We start from the raw sequence: 22,330 nt of genomic DNA on the forward strand, positions 1-22,330 counted from the left end.
CGCGATTGACTGGATTAACCTCACATCAGTTACGTGCATTGAGTGCCTTTCAGACAGTAGATACGACCTCTCTGTTACCTAGCAAGCTAAGGAACTGGCAGTGGATCAAACCATTGTGAGGCAAAGGGTGGGATGGTCGCAATCTTTTGAAACTTAAAAACGCGCTATTAAGTGTCTATAATCAGCACAATTGCTTTCATTGCGTATTATTAATATTATTTAAATTACATAGTTATGTTTCAGTGATATATTGGGGGGGGACAAATCATATTTTTCCCAGGATGGGGGGGTCGTGTCCCCCCCGTCCCCCCCGGGATTTCCGCCCCTGTGTTACTGATAGTCTGAAGAGCATCCACAGACGGACTATCCAAATAGTGTTACCAACCCTAGCCTTTTCTCCTGCCCCATAAAATAGTGGTTCAATATAAAAGCTTTTCTACCTTAACTTTGCCAAAGTGTCTGCCTCGGAGCAGCAGTGTCTCAGTGATCATCTAGGAGATTCATGTCTGTCTCTGCTGAGAGAGAGAGAGAGAGAGAGAGAGAGAGAGAGAGAGAGAGAGAGAGCGAGAGACCTACGTGGTGCAGCTGGGACACTGTTTAAATACTGTTAATTTATCTGAGGCCTTTGCTCAACGCGCCAGAGAAAGGAAAGGAGGGAGTTGCCATGGAAAGGAGGATAAGAGAGGGATGGTGAAAGGAGAGATCAAATGAAGCTTTCTGTCACAAGGAAACACACACACCTTTAGGCCTAACTTCATGCAGAATCCACTAGGACACTAATCAAAATTCAAATATGTCTTTCTCCCCTGAAGGACTGCTTAAAGTCCTCTAATTGGGGTCATTAAAATAAGATTTATAGTTTTGATAACACACTTCTCTAAATAGACATCCTATCATTAGCGAAGGGCAAAGTGGAGAACTCTTGATGTGGCCTGCAGGGTGTGTGTGTGTTACCGACTACAAAATGGCACATTAGTGAGTAACCTATTCTACCCTAGGATTTCTGAGAGGTCTTTCAAGATCAAAGGGAAAGTAAAAAAGAAAGGCGCACCAAGGCACTCTTCATATAATTCATTAAAATGAATTTATTTGTATGGGATGTTCAATGGAAACAAAGCTTAAAAACTCTGATGCGTTTTGGCTGCGTGGCCTTCGTCAAGGGAAAGTGTTTTCTTTTCTCTACCTTTAAAAAGGAAACAGTGCTAACTACTGGGACATTACTGGGACAGTGATTAGCACCGGGACATTACTGGGACAGTGCTAACTACTGGGACATTATAGGGGAAAGTGATTAGCACCGGGACATTACTGGGACAGTGCTAACTACTGGGACATTATAGGGGACAGTGATTAGCACCGGGACATTACTGGGACAGTGATTAGCACCGGGACATTACTGGGACAGTGATTAGCACCGGGACATTACTGGGACAGTGCTAACTACTGGGACATTACTGGGACAGTGATTAGCACCGGGACATTACTGGGACAGTGATTAGCACCGGGACATTACTGGGACAGTGATTAGCACCGGGACATTACTGGGACAGTGATTAGCACCGGGACATTACTGGGACAGTGATTAGCACCGGGACATTACTGGGACAGTGCTAACTACTGGGACATTATAGGGGACAGTGATTAGCACCGGGACATTACTGGGACAGTGATTAGCACCGGGACATTACTGGGACAGTGATTAGCACTGGGACATTACTGGGACAGTGCTAACTACTGGGACATTATAGGGGACAGTGATTAGCACCGGGACATTACTGGGACAGTGATTAGCACCGGGACATTACTGGGACAGTGCTAACTACTGGGACATTATAGGGGACAGTGATTAGCACTGGGACATTACTGGGACAGTGCTAACTACTGGGACATTATAGGGGACAGTGATTAGCACCGGGACATTACTGGGACAGTGCTAACTACTGGGACATTATAGGGGACAGTGATTAGCACCGGGACATTACTGGGACAGTGCTAACTACTGGGACATTATAGGGGACAGTGATTAGCACCGGGACATTACTGGGACAGTGCTAACTACTGGGACATTATAGGGGACAGTGATTAGCACCGGGACATTACTGGGACAGTGCTAACTACTGGGACATTATAGGGGACAGTGATTAGCACCGGGACATTACTGGGACAGTGCTAACTACTGGGACATTATAGGGGACAGTGATTAGCACCGGGACATTACTGGGACAGTGATTAGCACTGGGACATTATAAGGGGACAGTGATTAGCACCGGGACATTACTGGGACAGTGATTAGCACTGGGACATTATAAGGGGACAGTGATTAGCACCGGGACATTACTGGGACAGTGATTAGCACTGGGACATTATAAGGGGACAGTGATTAGCACCGGGACATTACTGGGACAGTGATTAGCACTGGGACATTATAGGGGACAGTGATTAGCACCGGGACATTACTGGGACAGTGATTAGCACTGGGACATTATAAGGGGACAGTGATTAGCACCGGGACATTACTGGGACAGTGATTAGCACTGGGACATTATAAGGGGACAGTGATTAGCACCGGGACATTACTGGGACAGTGATTAGCACTGGGACATTATAGGGGACAGTGATTAGCACCGGGACATTACTGGGACAGTGATTAGCACTGGGACATTATAAGGGGACAGTGATTAGCACCGGGACATTACTGGGACAGTGATTAGCACTGGGACATTATAGGGGACAGTGATTAGCACCGGGACATTACTGGGACAGTGATTAGCACCGGGACATTACTGGGACAGTGCTAACTACTGGGACATTATAGGGGAAAGTGATTAGCACCGGGACATTACTGGGACAGTGCTAACTACTGGGACATTATAGGGGACAGTGATTAGCACCGGGACATTACTGGGACAGTGCTAACTACTGGGACATTATAGGGGACAGTGATTAGCACCGGGACATTACTGGGACAGTGCTAACTACTGGGACATTATAGGGGACAGTGATTAGCACCGGGACATTACTGGGACAGTGCTAACTACTGGGACATTACTGGGACAGTGCTAACTACTGGGACATTATAGGTGACAGTGATTAGCACCGGGACATTACTGGGACAGTGCTAACTACTGGGACATTATAGGGGACAGTGATTAGCACCGGGACATTACTGGGACAGTGCTAACTACTGGGACATTATAGGGGACAGTGATTAGCACCGGGACATTACTGGGACAGTGATTAGCACTGGGACATTATAGGGGACAGTGATTAGCACTGGGACATTATAGGGGACAGTGATTAGCACTGGGACATTATAGGGGACAGTGATTAGCACTGGGACATTATAGGGGACAGTGATTAGCACTGGGACATTATAGGGGACAGTGATTAGCACTGGGACATTAATGGGACAGTGATTAGCACTGGGACATTATAGGGGAAAGTGATTAGCACTGGGACATTATAGGGGACAGTGATTAGCACTGGGACATTAATGGGACAGTGATTAGCACTGGGACATTATAGGGGACAGTGATTAGCACTGGGACATTATAGGGGACAGTGATTAGCACTGGGACATTATAGGGGACAGTGATTAGCACTGGGACATTATAGGGGACAGTGATTAGCACTGGGACATTATAGGGGACAGTGATTAGCACTGGGACATTAATGGGGACAGTGATTAGCACTGGGACATTATAGGGGAAAGTGATTAGCACTGGGACATTATAGGGGATGGAGATGTGGAAGAAGCTCGAGGACTCAATCTAGCAACCTTTCGGTTACTGGCACAATACTCTAACCACTAGGCTACCTGCCGCCCCTATTGAGATGGTTTGGGATGAGTTGGACCTCAGAGGGAAGGAACAGCAGCCAACAAGTGCTCAGCATATGTGGGAACTCCTTAAAGATTGTTGGAAAAGCATTCCTCATGAAGCTGGTTGAGAGAATGCCAAGTGTGTGCAAAGCTGTCATCAAGGCAAAGGGTTGCTATTTGAAGAATCTCATATATAAAATACATTTTGATTTGTTTAACACTTTTTTGGTTACTACATGATTCCATGTGTTACTTCATAGTTGTGATGTCTTCACTATTATTCTACAATGTAGAAAATAGTAAAAATAAAGAAAAATCCTTCAATGAGTAGGTGTTCTAAAACCTTTGACCGGTAGTGTACGTGAGAATGCTGTTCATTGACTTCAGTTCAGTATTCAACACTGTTGTTCTACTCGAAACGGTGCCTGAGGAAGGTCCACAGCATCATCAAGGACCCCACACACCCCAGCCACGAGCTGTTCTCTCCATTACCGGGAAAACAGTATCACAGCATAACAGCCTCTGAGACAGTTTATATCTACAAGCCATCAGACGGCTGAACACTGGAACTGAACTGACCACCTGCACTGACTCTCCACACCTTAGTACACATGTACTCACATACACACATCACTACTGCTACCAGACTCGTATTATTATTGCTAAATACTGCACAATTTAAACACTTTCCCGCCCAATTCCCCATCCCCAAAACACATTGGGCTATAAATTGTGCCTTCCTGTATTTTACTAATGCTAAAATGTTTATTTTATTCTCCTGAGCCATTTACTTTCTGTTCATATTCTTATCTTTTATTTCTTATTGTTGTCACATTGTTGAGAAGGAACCTACAAGTGAGTATTCTGTTGAATGGTGTATACCATGTGGATCCTGTACATACAACTAATAAAACTTGAAATGTAAAATCATCTGGAAATGAACAGAAAATGACAGGCGATGTGCTGTGGTCAGAGGTGACCACGGCCACTCAATAAGCACGGCAGGCGTCCATGTTGGTCAGTCTTGACCTTGTCACTATCAATGAAACAAAGAAAATGCGTGCAGTTGAAAAATATTGGAAGACGTACGGAAAAGACAAACACAAGGTGAATAATGACAAAATGAAAGTATGCTTTACTTGCAGCTTCAAGGTTAATGTGAGGAGTAAACATAAAATATACACACACAATCTGAAATACATTCTCTCCCTTCGTCGAGTTGGATTTAAATTAAATATGTCAATTCCAATCTCAATTTATTCCAAATACTTCTAGGATCGTAGTAAACATTCAAACCTCCAGCAGTCTCTTATAATAGATGAATAAAGGAAAACATTTTGCTGCAATTTTCCCCACTGTTTTCATCATACAGGCCTACAATCAAGCTATTTCATACCTGCAATTTGACAGGGAAGTTGATGAAAACGGTCACGTAAAACAGAAAAACAATCTCTACCAACATGCTGTTTTTGGAATGTGTTTAGATTGAGATGCACCTCCTACCTCTGCACATTGATATGGTACTGGTACTCCCTGTATAATAGCTTAATTCTTGTGTGGTTTTTATCTCATGTAATTATCTTCTTACCTAATTCTGTTGAGAAAGCTTGTAAGTAAGCATTTCACTGGAAGGTCTACACCCATTTTAAATCGGCACATGTGACAAATAACATGTCATTACCAATGCTGTTAAGAGTTCCTCTTCTGAGGGGCCCTACATTCACAATCACCACTGCATGTCCATAGGATCCTATTCGTTATGATCTAATGGAGTAGAGGACTAATGAACTCATTAACCATATGAGGGATGGGATAAGTCATGCATTATTTAAAGGTGGAGGGAAGGAAGGCAGAGGGGAAGGCTGAACCCAAGAGGGTCATCTAGCGTACACTTCATAGTGCACCATTGAAGCGACACTGAGCAATTGGATAAGAACCACTATAGCCGCTCACTGACTGACAGACACTGCAGTGTCGTGTAGTCACCTCTCCCTGCAAGAACAATCCAGGTAGGATCCAATGGCTCAGACAGACTCAGAACAGTCACTGGTTTTGGAGGACTTGTGGTGTTTCTTCTTTTCTTAATTTTTCTTGTGTTTCCTCTTCTTGCTCTCACTGGTGGAGGAGGAAGAGGAGGAGCTGTCAGAGGAAGAGGTAGCATCCTGCAGGAGCTGCTGCAGCTGTTGGATCCTGGAGAGGTAGGTGGAAGATGGGGTAGAGAGAGAGAGGTAGGTGGGAGGTGGGGTAGAGAGAGAGAGTGGGGGGTGGGGGTTGGAGAGAGAGAGAGAGTGGGGGGTGGGAGATGGGGTAGAGAGTGAGGGGTGGGGGTTGGAGAGAGAGTGGGGTTGGAGAGAGAGAGAGTGGGGGGTGGGGGTTGGAGAGGGAGAGAGTGGGGGATTGGAGAGAGAGAGTGGGGGGTGGGGGTTGGAGAGAGTGGGGGGTGGGGGTTGGAGAGAGAGAGTGGGGGTGGGGGTTGGAGAGAGAGAGAGTGGGGGTGGGGGTTGGAGAGAGAGAGAGTGGGGGTGGGGGTTGGAGAGAGTGGGGGTGGGGGTTGGAGAGGGAGAGAGTGGGGGTGGGGGTTGGAGAGGGAGAGAGTGGGGGTGGGGGTTGGAGAGAGAGAGAGTGGGGGGTGGGGGTTGGAGAGAGAGAGAGAGAGTGGGGGGTGGGGGTTGGAGAGAGAGAGAGTGGGAGATGGGATAGAGAGAGAGAGTGGGGGGTGGGGGTTGGAGAGAGAGAGTGGGAGATGGGGTGGAGAGAGAGAGCAGGGGTGGGGGTTGGAGAGAGAGAGTGGGGGGTGGGGGTTGGAGAGAGAGAGTGGGGGTGGGGGTTGGAGAGAGAGAGCAGGGGTGGGGGTTGGAGAGAGAGAGTGGGGGTGGGGGTTGGAGAGAGAGAGAGGGGGGTTGGAGAGAGAGAGAGGGGGGTTGGAGAGAGAGAGAGGGGGGTTGGAGAGAGAGAGAGTGGGGGGTTGGAGAGAGAGAGAGTGGGGGGTGGGGTTGGAGAGAGAGAGAGTGGGGGGTGGGGGTTGGAGAGAGAGAGAGAGAGAGAGAGAGTGGGGGGTGGGGGTTGGAGAGAGAGAGAGAGAGAGAGAGTGGGGGGTGGGGGTTGGAGAGAGAGAGAGTGGGAGATGGGATAGAGAGAGAGAGTGGGGGGTGGGGGTTGGAGAGAGAGAGTGGGAGATGGGGTGGAGAGAGAGAGCAGGGGTGGGGGTTGGAGAGAGAGAGTGGGGGGTGGGGGTTGGAGAGAGAGGTAGGTGGGAGATGGGGTAGAGAGAGAGAGTGGGGGTGGGGGTTGGAGAGAGAGAGCAGGGGTGGGGGTTGGAGAGAGAGAGCAGGGGTGGGGGTTGGAGAGAGAGAGTGGGGGGTGGGGGTTGGAGAGAGAGAGAGGGGGGTTGGAGAGAGAGAGAGGGGGGTTGGAGAGAGAGAGAGTGGGGGGTTGGAGAGAGAGAGAGTGGGGGGTGGGGTTGGAGAGAGAGAGAGTGGGGGGTGGGGGTTAGAGAGAGAGAGAGAGTGGGGGGTGGGGGTTAGAGAGAGAGAGAGAGTGGGGGGTTTGGAGCGAGTGGGGGGTGGGGGGTGGGGGTTGGAGAGCGAGAGAGTGGGGGGTGGGGGTTGGAGAGAGAGAGAGTGGGGGGTGGGGGTTGGAGAGAGAGAGTGGGGGGTGGGGGTTGGAGAGAGAGAGTGGGGGGTGGGGGTTGGAGAGAGAGAGTGGGGGGTGGGGGTTTGAGAGAGAGAGTGGGGGTGGGGGGGAGACAGGGAGTGGAAGTTGGAGAGACAGAGGGGCTAGAAAGAGAGGGAAGAGAGTCAGATGGGTTAGAACCATTCGAGCAGAGGCAATGTGTGAAACTGACACACAGTATCTTCTGTAAGGTGAAAAATATGTTTCATCAGACACACACAAACGTCATGTCCTCGTAACATCTGTGACTTTTTCCTCCAGAATCAGAAGCCATCTCAGATTTCCACTAATTCACTCAGAAGTGCCCCTGGTTGTGAATAAAGTATTTTATCAGCGTTTGTCAGCTGACAGCTGGTGAGTACTGAGTATGTGTCATATGGGGATTAGGATGGGCTAAAAGGTGTTTTCAGCTGGCGCTAAAGTGGGTCATAAGAGAGAGAGACCGAGCGAGAGAGAAACAGAGAGAGCGAGAGGGAGACCGAGAGAGCGACATGGAGAGAGCGAGAGGGAGAGAGCGAGAGGGAGAGAGCGAGAGGGAGAGAGAGCGAGAGGGAGAGAGAGCGAGAGGGAGAGAGAGCGAGACAGAGAGAGCGAGACAGAGAGAGCGAGACAGAGAGAGCGAGACAGAGAGACCGAGACAGAGAGAGCGAGACAGAGAGAGCGAGAGGGAGACCGAGAGAGCGACATGGAGAGAGCGAGAGCAAGACGGAGAGAGCGAGACGGAGAGAGCGAGAGCGAGCCAGAGAGAGCGAGCCAGAGAGAGCGAGCCAGAGAGAGCGAGCCAGAGAGAGCGAGACAGAGAGAGCGAGACAGAGAGGGAGACAGAGAGAGCGAGAGGGAGACAGAGAGAGCGAGAGGGAGACCGAGAGAGAGAGCGAGAGGGAGACAGAGAGAGAGCGAGAGGGAGACAGAGAGAGCGAGAGGGAGACCGAGAGAGAGAGCGAGAGGGAGACCGAGAGAGAGAGCGAGAGAGAGAGCGAGAGGGAGACAGAGAGAGCGAGAGGGAGACCGAGAGAGAGAGCGAGAGGGAGACCGAGAGAGAGAGCGAGAGGGAGACCGAGAGAGAGAGCGAGAGGAGACAGAGAGAGCGAGAGGGAGACCGAGAGAGAGAGCGAGAGGGAGACCGAGAGAGAGCGAGAGAGAGAGCGAGAGGAGACAGAGAGAGAGAGAGGAGACGGAGAGCGAGAGGGAGACCGAGAGAGAGAGCGAGAGGGAGACCGAGAGAGAGAGCGAGAGGGAGACCGAGAGAGAGAGCGAGAGGGAGAACGAGAGAGAGCGAGAGAGAGAGAGAGAAGAGAGAGCGAGAGGGAGACCGAGAGAGGAGAGCGAGAGGGAGACAGAGCGGAGAGCGAGAGGGAGACAGAGCGGAGAGGAGAGGGAGACAGAGCGGAGAGGAGAGGGAGACAGAGCGGAGAGGAGAGGGAGACAGAGCGGAGAGGAGAGGGAGACAGAGAGAGGAGAGGGAGACAGAGAGAGAGAGAGGGAGAGACCGAGAGAGAGAGCGAGAGGTAGAAAGAGAGAGAGCGAGAGAGGAGACCGAGAGAGAGAGCGAGAGGGAGACGAGAGAAGAGCGAGAGGGGAGGACGAGAGAGGAGAGAGAGAGAGGAGAGAGAGGGAGCGAGGGAGACAGAGAGAGCGAGAGGGAGACCGAGAGAGAGAGCGAGAGGGAGACCGAGAGAGAGAGCGAGAGGGAGACCGAGAGAGAGAGCGAGAGGGAGACAGAGAGAGAGAGTGAGACGGAGAGCGAGAGGGAGACGGAGAAAGAGAGGGAGACGGAGAAAGAGAGGGAGACGGAGAAAGAGAGGGAGAAGGAGACGGAGAGAGCGAGAGGGAGACGGAGAGAGCGAGAGGGAGACGGAGAGAGCGAGAGGGAGACGGAAGATGGAGCTGAGAGGGAGACGGAGAGAGACGGAGAGGAGGACGGATGAGGAGCGAGAGGGAGGAAAGCCGAGAGGGAACGAAAGCGGAGAGGGAGAGAAAGCGATGAGGAGGAGAGGAAAGCGAGAGGGAGAGCGAAACGGAGAGAGCGAGAGGGAGACGGAGAGAGCGAGAGGGAGACGGAGAGAGCGAGAGGGAGACGGAGAGAGCGAGAGGGAGACGGAGAGAGCGAGAGGGAGACGGAGAGAGCGAGAGGGAGACGGAGAGAGCGAGAGGGAGACGGAGAGAGCGAGAGGGAGAGAGCGAGAGGGAGACCGAGAGAGCGAGAGGGAGACCGAGAGAGCGAGAGTGAGACGGAGAGAGCGAGAGGGAGACGGAGAGAGCGAGAGGGAGACGGAGAGAGCGAGAGGGAGACGGAGAGAGCGAGAGGGAGACGGAGAGAGCGAGAGGGAGACGGAGAGAGCGAGAGGGAGACGGAGAGAGCGAGAGGGAGACGGAGAGAGCGAGAGGGAGACAGAGAGAGCGAGAGGGAGACAGAGAGAGCGAGAGGGAGACAGAGAGAGCGAGAGGGAGACAGAGAGAGCGAGAGGGAGACAGAGAGAGCGAGAGGGAGACAGAGAGAGCGAGAGGGAGACAGAGAGAGCGAGAGGGAGACAGAGAGAGCGAGAGGGAGACAGAGAGAGCGAGAGGGAGACAGAGAGAGCGAGAGGGAGACAGAGAGAGCGAGTGGGAGACAGAGAGAGCGAGAGGGAGACGGAGAGCGAGAGGGAGACGGCGAGCGAGAGGGAAACGGCGAGCGAGAGGGAGACGGCGAGCGAGAGGGAGAGCGAGAGGGAGACGGAGAGCGAAAGGGAGACGGAGAGAGCGAAAGGGAGAAAGAGAGGGAGACGGAGAGAGCGAGAGGGAGACGGAGAGCGAGAGGGAGACGGAGAGCGAGAGGGAGACGGAGAGCGAGAGGGAGACGGAGAGCGAGAGGGAGAGCGAGAGGGAGACGGAGAGCGAGACGGAGAGCGAAAGGGAGACGGAGAGAGCGAAAGGGAGAAAGAGAGGGAGACGGAGAGAGCGAGAGGGAGACGGAGAGAGCGAGAGGGAGACGGAGAGCGAAAGGGAGAAAGAGAGGGAGACAGAGAGAGGTAGACAGAGAGACCGAGAGGGAGACAGAGAGAGGGTGAGGGAGACAGAGAGAGCGAGAGGGAGACAGAGGGAGACAGAGAGAGCGAGAGGGAGACAGAGAGAGCGAGAGGGAGACAGAGAGAGCGAGAGGGAGACAGAGAGAGCGAGAGGGAGACAGAGAGAGCGAGAGGGAGACTGAGAGAGAGACAGGGAGACAGAGAGAGTGAGACCGAGAGAGCGAGAGGGAGACCGAGAGAGCGAGACCGAGAGGGAGACCAAGAGAGAGACAAAGAGCGAGACAGAGAGAGCTTGTTCCAGGCAGCCAGCAGAGTAGCCAGCAATAAAAGATGAATATATCAAGAAACCCCAATGATCAAACAACTCAGAGACAGAGGCATCCCTGTTCTTTGATTAGCCCAAAACTTTACATTTCCATTGATTCGGTTTGCTCAGAGAGAAACAAGAGCGCTTGTGCAAGTTGCAAGACACTGAAAACAACCCAAACTTCCAACACGCGGTTCCCAAGCTTCATTAAGAATTCATCTGTGGAGCTGGAGGAGCATTGTTCTCGTCAACGTTGACATCATCCACCCAGAGGACAGTGAAGTAATCATTAGGTCTGTTCAAGGCAAGGACTCTGAGGCGGAGCAGAGTTAGCTCGTGGGTCCTTTGGCCAAGGCTATCACATTTCACTCCGTCTCTCACATCATCATAACATTCATTTGATCAGCTCGTATGATCCTGTAGAACACACTCAGCCTCTGTCCTATCATACATCTCATGTTGCACTTTCATCAGTTCAGATGGCACTTTAAAACTTCTCCGTAGACATAACAGTTTTTAAACATACTTTTATTCACCAGTTTCATTAAGTGCTCTGACAGCTATCAGGATATGATCGATTTAATCTAATTAAATTAGGGCGTTGACTTCAGTGTGTCCTCCGATGACCCGGAGGTGCGTTGACTGGGAGGTGTGTCCTCCGATGACCCGGGGGGTGTGTCCTCCGATGACCCGGGGGGGTGTCCTCAGATGACCCGGAGGTGCGTTGACTGGGAGGTGTGTCCTCCGATGACCCGGGGGGTGTGTCCTCCGATGACCCGGGGGGTGTCCTCAGATGACCCGGAGGTGCGTTGACTGGGAGGTGTGTCCTCCGATGACCCGGGGGGTGTGTCCTCCGATGACAGCCTTTTATTTCACATTACTGGGTTGTTATTCTTCTTCTGTGCTAAAAGGCTCTCAATGAATAAACTATTCTGATTGAAACAGTTGGAAAATGAAAGGGATCGTTCACTCTAATGACAAACTTACTGGAACTAACTGGAAAGTAACAGTCTACAGAAGCCGATGATCGCCTCAGCATTGTTGGGAGAAAAACAAAAAGAATAGTTAAATTCCCTGTGACCGTGCTGCAAAATTGCTTGTCTGAATTGATGTAACAAAGACAAGTTACAGAAGAACTGTCCTTTAAAAAGACTCCTATGCACAGTATACAGTCCAGACTACCTTAACGATGGTCAACTCCAAACAGCAGAGAAGGAGACATCTATCCAACAGATTTCTGATAATAAAACCAGAAGAAACCTTGTTTCTTTTCCATTCTGTTTGTTTTCTCTGATCATGTCGTACATTGGGTCTTCGTGTGCCTACAAGAAATAGATGGTTTAGGTACTTATTTACAAAATGTACAGGATAACACACATTGCAAACACTCCAATGATAACCAGCATGGCAAGATAAAACGCCATTCAGCCACCACTCTTAGGCAACATTATTCCCCCATTCAACACTCTCCTCTGCCACATCAGCATTTTTAAATCCGGTTGTTGTATCACAATGGAATGGATGAAAATATGATACGCTTGCACTTATGTTAATCATTGCAGTGGCATCGTAGCAAGCAGGGCTACAGGACAACTGCACTGTGTGAATCTGCTGAGTCCAGAAGCATCCAGCTGCAGAGGATAGAGATGCTGGTTGCATCCCAAATGCCACCCGTTTCCCAATGTAGTGCACTACTTTTGACCAAAGCCCTATGGGCCCTGGTCAAAAGTAGTGGACAAATGGGGAAAAGGGTGTGATTTGGGACGTACCCTTACAGTATCCAGTTGCATCAAGCAAGCATGCTCATGGTTCAAGGCAGGCAGGCAGGCACCTAGACCTCCCCTTGGGTTATGGTTGGGACCAGAAGCAGACGTCCCCACAAGGTTATAGTTGGGACCAGGAGCAGACGTCCCCACAAGGTTATGGTTGGGACCAGGAGCAGACGTCCCCACAAGGTTATGGTTGGGACCAGAAGCAGACGTCCCCACAAGGTTATGGTTGGGACCAGGAGCAGACGTCCCCACAAGGTTATGGTTGGGACCAGGAGCAGACGTCCCCACAAGGTTATGGTTGGGACCAGGAGCAGACATCCCCACAAGGTTATGGTTGGGACAGGACCAATCCTAGTGCAAATCCTAGTCCTAGGGACCCATTTTTTGGTTTGAGACCAGCAGTAACACATTTTATTCAACTAGTCAGAAGGCTTGATGATTAGTTGAAATAATCTCTTGTGGGCAGATTAGGTAAACATAAATGGTACTGTTTAACCTGTTATGGATAGGGGGCAGTATTTTCACGGCCGGATAAAAAACTTACCCGATTTAATCTGTTTATTACTCCTGCCCAGAAACTAGAATATGCATATAATTGTTTGATTTGGATAGAAAACACCCTAAAGTTTCTAAAACTGTTTGAATGGTGTCTGTGAGTATAACAGAACTCATATGGCAGGTCAAAACCTGAGACGATTCCAAACAGGAAGTGCCCTCTCTGACCATTTCTTGGCCTTCTTTAGCCTCTTTATTGAAAATAGAGGATCTCTGCTGTAACGTGACACTTTCTAAGGCTCCCATAGGCTCTCAGAAGGCGCCAGAACGTTGAATGATGACTTTGCAGTCCATGTCTGAAAAACAGTAGCGCATTTGGATAGTGGTCGATCTGAGAACAATGAGATGGGTGCGCGCATGCACGTGAAGAGTCCATTTGACATTTTCAGTCTTTGAACGAAAACAACGACTCCCGGTCGGAATATTATTGCTATTTTACGAGAAAAATCTCATAAAAATTGATTTTTGCTTCGAAGTACGGTAATGGAATATTTTGAATTTTTTTGTCACGATACGCGCGGGCGCGTCACCCTTCGTTACCCTTCGGATAGTGTCTTGAACACGAACAAAACGCCGCTATTTGGATATAACTATGGATTATTTGGAACCAAACCAACATTTGTTGTTGAAGTAGAAGTCCTGGGAGTGCATTCTGACGAAGAACAGCAAAGGTAATCCAATTTTTCTTATAGTAAATCTGACTTTGGTGAGTACCAAACTTGGTGGGTGTCAAAATAGCTAGCCTGTGATGGCCGGGCTATCTACTCAGAATGTTGCAAAATGTGCTTTCACCGAAAAGCTATTTTAAAATCGGACACCGCGATTGCATAAAGGAGTTCTGCATCTATAATTCTTAAAATAATTGTTATGTTTTTTGTGAACGTTTATCGTGAGTAATTTAGTAAATTCACCGGAAGTGTTCGGTGGGAATGCTAGTTCTGAACGTCACATGCTAATGTAAAAAGCTGTTTTTTTTATATAAATATGAACTTGATTGAACAAAACATGCATGTATTGCATAACATAATGTCCTAGGAGTGTCATCTGATGCAGATCATCAAAGGTTAGTGCTGCATTTAGCTGTGGTTTTGGTTTTTGTGACATTATATGCTAGCTTGAAAAATGGGTGTCTGATTATTTCTGGCTGGGTACTCTCCTGACATAATCTAATGTTTTGCTTTCGTTGTAAAGCCTTTTTGAAATCGGACAGTGTGGTTAGATAAAGGAGAGTCTTGTCTTTAAAATGGTGTAAAATTGTCATATGTTTGAAAAATTGAAGTTTTCGGATTTTCGAAACATCTAGATGTAAGAAGATATCTGTCTTTATACTATGGGCACCAATATCTAACGAGCAGCAATAGTTCTGGTGCTTAGGGTTTTCATCTTTGATTATTTGGACAAACCACGATTTCGCAGGTGTGTAGCATCTTTCGCGTTTCGGAAGGGTAGAGGCCAATTCAGCCCACAGGAAGGGTAGGGGACAATTCAGCCCACAGGAAGGGTAGGGAACAATTCAGCCCACAGGAAGGGTAGGGGTAGATTCAGCTCCCAGGAAGGGTAGGGGACAATTCATCCCACAGGAAGGGTAGGGGCCAATTCAGCCCACAGGAAGGGTAGGGGACAATTCATCCCACAGGAAGGGTAGGGGACAATTCAGCCCACAGGAAGGGTAGGGGACAATTCATCCCACAGGAAGGGTAGGGGACAATTCAGCTCACAGGAAGGGTAGGGGCCAATTCAGCCCACAGGAAGGGTAGGGAATAATTCAGCTCACAGGAAGGGTAGGGGACAATTCAGCTCACAGGAAGGGTAGGAGGCAATTCATCCCACAGGAAGGGTAGGGAACAATTCATCCAATAGGAAGGGTAGGAAACAATCCGGCCCATAGACTTGCCAGTAACTTGCAAAGAGAGAGGGTGGAGCTCCTCGTTCTAGCATCTCTTAACACGTAGAGTGAGGGAAAAAAGTATTTGATCCCCTGCTGATTTTGTACGTTTGCCCACTGACAAAGAAATGATCAGTCTATAATTTTAATGGTAGGTTTATTTGAACAATGAGAGACAGAATAACAACAAAAAAATCCAGAAAAACACATGTCAAAAATGTTATAAATTGATTTGCATTTTAATGAGGGAAATAAGTATTTGACCCTCTCTCAATCAGAAAGATTTCTGGCTCCCAGGTGTCTTTTATACAGGTAATGAGCTGAGATTAGGAGCAAACTCTTAAAGGGAGTGCTCCTAATCTCAGTTTGTTACCTGTATAAAAGACCTGTCCACAGAAGCAATCAGTCAATCAGATTCCAAACTCTCCACCATGGCCAAGACCAAAGAGCTCTCCAAGGATGTCAGGGACAAGATTGTAGACCTACACAAGGCTGGAATGGGCTACAAGACCATCGCCAAGCAGCTTGGTGAGAAGGTGACAACAGTTGGTGCGATTATTCGCAAATGGAAGAAACACAAAAGAACTGTCAATCTCCCTCGGCCTGGGGCTCCATGCAAGATCTCACCTCGTGGAGTAGCAATGATCATGAGAACGGTGAGGAATCAGCCCAGAACTACACGGGAGGATCTTGTCAATGATCTCAAGGCAGCTGGGACCATAGTCACCAAGAAAACAATTGGTAACATGCTACGCCGTGAAGGACTGAAATCCTGCAGCGCCCGCAAGGTCCCCCTGCTCAAGAAAGCACATATACATGCCCGTCTGAAGTTTGCCAATGAACATCTGAATGATTCAGACAACTGGGTGAAAGTGTTGTGGTCAGATGAGACCAAAATGGAGCTCTTTGGCATCAACTCAACTTGCTGTGTTTGGAGGATGAATGCTGCCCAAGAACACCATCCCCACCGTCAAACATGGAGGTGGAAACATTATGCTTTGGGGGTGTTTTTCTGCTAAGGGGACAGGACAACATCACCGCATCAAAGGGACGATGGACGGGGCCATGTACCGTCAAATCTTGGGTGAGAACCTCCTTCCCCTCAGCCAGGGCATTGAAAACGGGTCGTGGATGGGTATTCCAGCATGACAATGACCCAAAACACATGGCCAAGGCAACAAAGGAGTGGCTCAAGAAGAAGCACATTAAGGTCCTGGAGTGGCCTAGCCAGTCTCCAGACCTTAATCCCATGGAAAATCTGTGGAGGGAGCTGAAGGTTCGAGTTGCCAAACGTCAGCCTCGAAACCTTTTTCCCTCACTGTATGGACCCAGAACTTCATTGAGCAGCTGACCAATTACACAAGACTTTAGTTCTGGGTTAACCGAGATGAGTTGAAAGATGGAGGAGACTCACCACTCTGAACTGTCCAGCTTCTGGTTTCCTTTGATGAAGAAGGGACACTCTCGGTCCCCCGTCCTGTGTCCATAACGCTTGCATCTCCAACTTGCACAAGGGAGAAGTGTCATGTTGGTACTTGGTACCACAAGCACACTCCCTCCTGCTCTCTAAGAAATCACCCAAACAAGCTAGTGTTGGAACGTGAAATAGATTCATATACACCTGTTTATCACTTAGCCTATATCTAAACGCAATTCAAAATCAAAAGGAATAAATATTCAAACATTTTCCCAAAGTATTATCTGGAACAGATAAGGCTTTGTAATTCCACAGGAATTTAGACTAACCTAGTACGCTTTATCAAGAACACGAGTGGGGGGGGGGGGGGGACAGCCTTTGTTCTTTGAGGGACAAGCAGAATAGATGTGAATCTCTGCTACACCAACGTGACCCTGAGCTCATTCAAAAGGGATGGGTCTATCAAGCTAAGCCTAGAGTGTGTCCCAAACGCCACTTAATTCCCTATATAGTGCAATTATTTTGACCAGAGCCCGATGAGTGTACCATGTACCCTAATCAAAAGATATGCACTAGATAGGGAATAGGGTGCCATTTGAGTGGGGTTGAATTTAAGTGACAGTACTGAGAGGATAAGGGCCAGGACTATCCAGTGGTGAAGACAACTTTCTTTGTCTTTCTGCTATATTTCAATAGAGCGCCGTACATGACCACATAAGCATGGATGGACCTCTGCCCATTTCAAACTGTACATTTTCTAGATCTGTGATAATGACCCACTTATAAAGAAGTGTCTATTTAATCCCAGTCAGTCGCAGAAGCACTACGTTTTTTAAGGTTATTTCACATCAGTGTGCTGTAGTGAAGGAGGACGAGGAGATGAAGGACGAGAGGAAGGACGAGGAGAGGAAGCCACTTTAGACTATTGAGATGCACCCTAAAATGTAGGTATCACAGGAGGTTGGTGGCACCTTAATTGGGGAGGACGGGCTCGTGGTAAAGGCTGGAGCGGAATCAGTGGAATGGTATCAAATATACTGCTAAAAAAATAAAGGGAACACTAAAACAACACATCCTAGATCTGAATGAATGAAATAATCTTATTAAACACTTTTTTCTTTACATAGTTGAATGTGCTGACAACAAAATCACACAAAAATAATCAATGGAAATCCAATTTATCAACCCATGGAGGTCTGGATTTGGAGTCACACTCAAAATTAAAGTGGAAAACCACACTACAGGTTGATCCAACTTTGATGTAATGTCCTTAAAACAAGTCAAAATGAGGCTCAGTAGTGTGTGTGGCCTCCACGTGCCTGTATGACCTCCCTACAACGCCTGGGCATGCTCCTGATGAGGTGGCGGATGGTCTCCTGAGGGATCTCCTCCCAGACCTGGACTAAAGCATCCGCCAACTCCTGGACAGTCTGTGGTGCAACGTGACGTTGGTGGATGGAGCGAGACATGATGTCCCAGATGTGCTCAATTGGATTCAGGTCTGGGGAATGGGCGGGCCAGTCCATAGCATCAATGCCTTCCTCTTGCAGGAACTGCTGACACACTCCAGCCACATGAGGTCTAGCATTGTTTGCATTAGGAGGAACCCAGGGCCAACCGCACCAGCATATGGTCTCACAAGGGGTCTGAGGATCTCATCTCGGTACCTAATGGCAGTCAGGCTACCTCTGGCGAGCACATGGAGGGCTGTGCGGCCCCCCAAAGAAATGCCACCCCACACCATGACTGACCCACCGCCAAACCGGTCATGCGGAGGATGTTGCAGGCAGCAGAACGTTCTCCACGGCGTCTCCAGACTGTCACGTCTGCCACATGTGCTCAGTGTGAACCTGCTTCATCTGTGAAGAGCACAGGGCGCCAGTGGTGAATTTGTTAATCTTGGTGTTCTCTGGCAAATGCCAAACGTCCTGCACGGTGTTGGGCTGTAAGCACAACCCCCACCTGTGAACGTCGGGCCCTCATACCACCCTCATGGAGTCTGTTTCTGACCGTTTGAGCAGACACATGCACATTTGTGGCCTGCTGGAGGTCATTTTGCAGGGCTCTGGCAGTGCTCCTCCTGCTCCTCCTTGCACAAAGGCGGAGGTAGCGGTCCTGCTGCTGGGTTGTTGCCCTCCTACGGCCTCCTCCACGTCTCCTGATGTACTGGCCTGTCTCCTGGTAGCGCCACCATGCTCTGGACACTACGCTGACAGACACAGCAAACCTTCTTGCCACAGCTCGCATTGATGTGCCATCCTGGATGAGCTGCACTACCTGAGCCACTTGTGTGGGTTGTAGACTCCGTCTCATGCTACCACTAGAGTGAAAGCACCGCCAGCATTCAAAAGTGACCAAAACATCAGCCAGGAAGCATAAGAACTGAGAAGTGGTCTGTGGTTACCACCTGCAGAACCACTCCTTTATTGGGGGTGTCTTGCTAATTGCCTATAATTTCCACCTGTTGTCTATTCCATTTGCACAACAACATGTGAAATGTATTGTCAATCAGTGTTGCTTCCTAAGTGGACAGTTTGATTGACTTGGAGTTACATTGTGTTGTTTAAGTGTTCCCTTTATTTTTTTGAGCAGTGTATATCAAACACATGGTTTCCAGGTCTTTGATGCCATTACATTTGCTTCGTTCCGGACATTATTGTGAGCTTTCCTCCCCTGGTAGGTATGCATCCCAAATGGAACCCTTTTCACTATATAATGCAGAGGAAGGCCCATTTTTTTAAAAAGACTTCAGTCACCCAAGTTATAGACTGTTCTCCCTGCTACCGCACGGCAAGCGGTACCGGAGCGCCAAGTCTAGGACCAAAAGGCTCCATAAGAGCTTCTACCCCCAAGCCATAAGACTGCTGAACAACTAATCAAATGGCCACCCAAACTATTTACATTGACACCCCTTTGTTTTTACACTGCTGCTACACTCTGTTTATTATCTATGCATAGTCACTTTACCCCTACCTACATGATCAAATTACCTCGACTAACCTGTACCCCTGCACATTGACTCAGTACCCCCTGTATAGAGCCTCGTTATTTTATTGTGTTACTTATTATTTAATTTTTTACTTTTGTTTATTTAGTAAATATGTTCTTAACTCTTTCTTGAACTACATTTTTGGTTAAGGGCTTGTAAGTAAGCATTTCACGGTAAGGTCTACACCTGTTGTAGTCAATAACAGGTGATTACTTTTGAGCCACATAACGACCCTGTGTTTCACCTCACACTGCATTACTTTCACCTCCTTTCCCAGAGGCATCCACAGCCCCTTGGTGGGGGCGTGAGCCAGGAAGTCTCAAACATCCTCATTTCCTGGATCAGCAGGAATACAGTCCTCTGGTTTGTACTCCTCTTCCTAAAAAAACAGCCCCTGTGTTTCAAGTAGATGCAAGATGACACATATTCCAGTTTCCATAGCAATCCCTTTACTGATAGAGGAGCTGTAGCTAGCTAGCTATCACAGTAATGATTTACCTGGCAGTGAGCGGTCATAATCACCTGCCCTTACTATAACTTAATGAATCCAGGAGGTTTTTCATAACTGCATAGAGGGGAAAAGAAAACAATGGTGGTGAGAATAAATATGATAATATACTTTGTGTTTAGGTAGGTTCAGGGGCAAAGCACCATGTAGAGCCATGCTACAGAACCGATCTAGTTAAATTGTCTTTGCTAAAAGCTACAGTAATTTAACAATGATAGGCAGCGTTTCTTGCTAAATCACAAGGCCGATCAACTACACTGATATGTTTTATTAATCCACAAGTTCGATACCACTGAAGCACGTGTGGTTTACTTACAACGTCTTCACATGCTTCAGCTTTTGCACTTCTTGGTTCCGTTTTGTCGCTTGTTTCTTGAGTTTTTCCACATCGTGTTTTGATTCCTTGTGCCTTTTGCGGTCCCCTCTGTCCTCCGAGTATAGCGATCTCTTTCGACTAGACATTGCAACGAAATTGGATGACTGTGTTCATAAAATAAACCTTTAATTTCAGTTTGATACTATTTCTCTAACACCAATACATTCGGGACAAGCTAAATAGGGACATTTTTCTCGAACTCTACGTAGTTATTTTCTGCTTCTGATTGCGCATGCCATCGCAGCGTCGCCTACATGTCAAAGGGAGTGGAGCATGCCTGGTCCCACTTGAGGCTGTTTTCACCCTGGTTTTAATATCTATGCCGGGTTTGTGCAGATGTTTATTTGCGTAATCATATACAGCCAGGACTATACTTTGAATAAAAAGGTGAGGTATGTAGTGGTTTATAAAGTATTCATAATGTTCCCCTCTTTTGAGTTTTATTGCAGTTACCCGAGAGTATTTCCAGCTACCAACTGTACAATCAACTCTATAATGTGCTTATAAACAGTATATATATGTAGAAGTATTAAAGGGGGCAGCCCGGGATAGACATCCATTTTTGGACTCTTTAAGGAATGATATATAGTCATCGATTCTTGAAGAAAATAACTTCAAAATGTATCATGAACTGTTCATCTGGCATAACCCCTAAACTTGCTTTACTCCATTGTTTGTAATCAATATTGTAAACAAACAGTGTTCAAAACATGGTAAAACAATAAAACAAGTACCCTTTAAAAAGTGTTATTTCTAGCACTTAATGAGAGACTTGTTTTCTGAAAACTGCCATTGTGAATACATTGCAACACTGACAGTCGACTTACAGTGCCTTTGGAAAGTATTTTGTTCCGTTACAGCCTTATACTAAAATGGATTAAAAAAAATATTTTGAAAAAAACTCAATCTACACACAATACCCCATAATGAAAAGTGAAAACAGGTTTTTAGAAATTGATGCATATTTATTCAACATAAAAAACACATTTACATACGTTTTTAGACCCTTTGCTATGAGACTCAAAAATGAGCTCAGGTGGATCCTGTTTGCATTGATCATCCTTGAGATGTTTCTACAACTTGGAGTCCACCTGTGGTACAAACCTGACTATATAAAGTCCAATAGTTGACAGTGCATGTCAGAGCAAAAACCAAGCCATGAGGTTGAAGGAATTGTCCGTAGACCTCCACAGCAGTAGGGTCGAAAAACAGATCTGGGGAAGGGTACCAAGAACTTCTGCAGCATTCAAGGTCCACAAGAACACAGTGGCCTCCATCATTCTTAAATGGAAGAAGTTTGGAACCACCAAGACTCTTCCTACAGCTGGCCACCCGGCCAAACTGAGCAATCGGGGGAGAAGAACCCGATGGTCTGACAGAGCTCTAGAGTTCCTCTATGGAGATGGGAGAACCTTCCAGAAGGACAACCATCTCTGCAGCACTCCACCAATCAGGCCTTTATGGTAAAGTGGCCAGATGGAAGCAACTCCTCAGTAAAAAAGGCACGACAGCCCGCTTCGAGTTTGCCAATAGGCACCTAAAGGACTATCAGACCATGAGAAACAAGATTCTAAGGTCTGATGAAACCAAGACTGAAATCTTCAGCCTGAATGCCAAGCTTCACTTCTGGAGGAAACTTGGCACCAACTCTACGGTGAAGCATGGTGGTGGCAGCATCATGCTGTGGGGATGTTTTTCAGCGGCAGGGACTATGAGACTAGACTGGATCAAGGGAAAGATGAACGGAGCAAAGTACAGAGATCCTTGATGAAAACCTGCTCCAGAGTGCTCAGAACCTCAGACTGGGGCAAAGGTTCACCTTCCAACAGGACAACTACACTAAGCACACAGCAAAGACAACACAGGAGTGGCTTCGGGACAAGTCTCTGAATGTCCTTGAGTGGTCCAGCCAGAGCCCGGACTTGAACCCAATAGAACATCTTTGGAGAGACCTGAAAATAGCTGTGCAGCGACGCTCCCCATTCAACCTGACAGAGCTTGAGAGGATCTGGCAGAGAAGA

At 48.1% G+C, this 22,330-nt stretch overlaps 1 long non-coding RNA gene across 1 annotated transcript; it reads right to left on the bottom strand.

Moving 5' to 3' along the window:
* Positions 1–12,082: 12,082 nt before the first annotated feature.
* Positions 12,083–21,246, bottom strand: LOC115174033 (uncharacterized). The gene is made up of 4 exons (XR_003871708.1): positions 20,250–21,246; positions 19,675–19,804; positions 16,434–16,585; positions 12,083–12,129 (listed from the first exon to the last, which is right to left on the bottom strand). It is a non-coding gene; the product is annotated as an uncharacterized LOC115174033 (long non-coding RNA).
* Between the last annotated feature and the right edge of the window lie 1,084 nt (positions 21,247–22,330).

This window comes from Salmo trutta, chromosome 34, assembly GCF_901001165.1.
Source record: "Salmo trutta chromosome 34, fSalTru1.1, whole genome shotgun sequence".
Lineage (NCBI taxonomy): Eukaryota > Metazoa > Chordata > Actinopteri > Salmoniformes > Salmonidae > Salmo > Salmo trutta.